We start from the raw sequence: 2610 nt of genomic DNA on the forward strand, positions 1-2610 counted from the left end.
GCTACATACTCTCCATTATCCAAACAGGCAGCAAATCTTAGGAAGCATCTTCATTGTAAATTCTTGAAAAAAAATGCAAACATTCTTAGGAAGATTTCATGTAAAATTCTCGAAAAAAACATGCAAAACATTGGAAGAAACAAAAAACTTCTGCAACTTTCTTATTCTGTTTTCCTTGCTGCAAAACTTTGCACGGCCTTCAATCCACAAGAAATACGCACCAAAATGTTACAATAAGCTTCGGATATTAAGGCAGTGCAACTTCATTCATTATCATTAGGCACAAAGCTAATAGTTTAACTAGATGCGCTAAGACCAGTTTTTTGGTGGGCTGCTGCGGCAAAAAAAAAGACAGCAAGAACGCCAGCCGCAACTTTTCATTTTTTTCAAACTGCGGATTTTTAGCCTCAAAACACCACTTTGAGCTAAAAAACCTTTCCAACCAAACAGCAAAGCTTTAGACTAGGAAACAGCTACAACACTATCATAATCCGAACAAGCAACAAGCATAGAATGAAGCCAAGCAAACTCTTAAAAACTTTCATGTAGGTTTACGGATGAACTGCTGCAACAAATTTGCTGCACTTTCATTTCCAAACGCAGATTTCAGACCCAAAAACAAGAATAACAAAAAATGCAGCAAAGAAACTTAACAGAAACATATGTTCATGCCATTTTAGTAACATGTTCATGCATCGAATGAAGCTTTCTTCATTTCTGGTTGCTGGGTTTCTGCAACAATGACATTCGGTTCATACGTAGCTAACAAAATCCGAACAAACAGCAAACTTTCAAACCAAAACAACATTTTATGCATCTTATCATCAAAACCCAACCATAAACTATGCATTCCTTAGAATTCTCCAACCCAGATTGCGCACAAAGACAAGCAAAACAACAGCCGTGAACTCTCATAAACCCGTCAGCTAAAACCTATAGAAAAGCCCCCAAACTTCAGTACCCAAAACCAGACCAAACCTACGGATTTCTCAGCCCCAACAGAAGTAAAACTTAACCTTCTTCGAATAACAAAACCCAGACATGAAACCAGAGTGTCGGATGAAGTGCAAAAAGAAAAAGACAGAGTTGACTCTAGATTTTAGAAACAAAATAGTAAGAAAAACAAGAGCCATCAGCCCTGGCTATACCCAAACATGGAAAAACAGCGAAAAAGAAACAACTTTAGCCAGCGAAATGCAAGTGAATGCAAGAAAACAACAAACTGTCTCTCAAAATGATCCAAGCATCAAACTTTACTCTAGTGATTCAACATCCAAGCGTGAGTGAAAGCCCAGAATCTCTGGTTACGCAGACCAGATTCCATGTGAAATGGAAATAAACAAAAAAACTGAAGACTACCTGTTTACCGCCTTTGGACTTGAAACTCCAGCCCGGGTTCGATGAAGAGTTCGACTACAGACTCTGATGAAGAATTGAGAAGGCGGGATCTTACTCCCTTCTCAGCAGCAACCTTTCTTCCCTAGTTCCTTTCTTGTTCTCGGCTTTTCACTTTCCTTCTCAAACCCGTGACTCCCTTGACTCCAGATTTTCTTTCCGTCAAACTCTCCTCACTCTCTCTTGATTTTCGGGGTTGGCCTCCGAAGCTCCCTTCGATTTTTTTCCTTTTTTTTTTTCCTTAGCTGTCCAGACCCTCCTTCTTCTTCTTTTTTTTTTTCGCATTCATAATTCCTTTACTTGATTTTTCCTTTCTTTCCAATGAGTTAATAATAGTTTAAAATAATGATTTTAATGGGGAGCAAAAAATAAAAAATAAAATTTAAAACTAAGTTAACTACAAAGGAATGAGAATGCTGTGAATTTCGTGTTTGATTGATTTGATGAGTTTTTTCAATGAATTACGAAGAAAAATGATTTTTCTTGCATCACAAATCGAAACAACGCAAAGGTAGCGAAAGCCAAAAATGCTAAAAATAATTTTTTCCCCTTTTCTTTTCTTCGCAATTTCCTTTTATTTTCACTAATTCCAACAAAAATCCATAAATTGAACCTAAAGGATTAAAGTATATTTTTGTGAGTAATTTTCTCTTTTCTGATGAATTTTGCGCTAAAGTGCCTTAAAAAATAAAAATAAAAATAAAAAGAAGACAAAAATAAGTAATGATAACTAGCAAATAAAAATAAACTAAAAATTTGGTGTCTACAGTTTGCCCCTCTTTGTCTGAGTTTCGAAGGAACTCGAGACAAAGACGTAGACACCAAATACTTACCTGCATTATTAAACATGCGAAGGTCAGCGGGATAAATACCCGAGCCTTGCTTTCCTTTTGGTCAGTGGGATGAATACCCGAGCCTGCCTTCCTTTTGATCAATTGGTTAGTGGGATCAACACCAGAGCCTGCCTTCGATTGGTCAATTGGTCAGTGGGATCAACACCCGAGCCTGCCTTCGATTGGTCAATTGGTTCAATAATTGGTCAGTGGGATCAACACCCGAGCCTGCCTTGAGAATCGGAAATAGAAAGGCATGTTAGTGGGATGAACCCGATGCTAACGGAGATAGACTAAAAACAACACACACGTTAGTGAGATAAACTCGATACTAACGGTGGTAGAATAAAAATGCACACGTTAGTGAGATAGACTCGATGCT

The sequence above is a fragment of the Coffea eugenioides genome, chromosome 4 (genome assembly GCF_003713205.1).
Source record: "Coffea eugenioides isolate CCC68of chromosome 4, Ceug_1.0, whole genome shotgun sequence".
Classification (NCBI taxonomy): domain Eukaryota; kingdom Viridiplantae; phylum Streptophyta; class Magnoliopsida; order Gentianales; family Rubiaceae; genus Coffea; species Coffea eugenioides.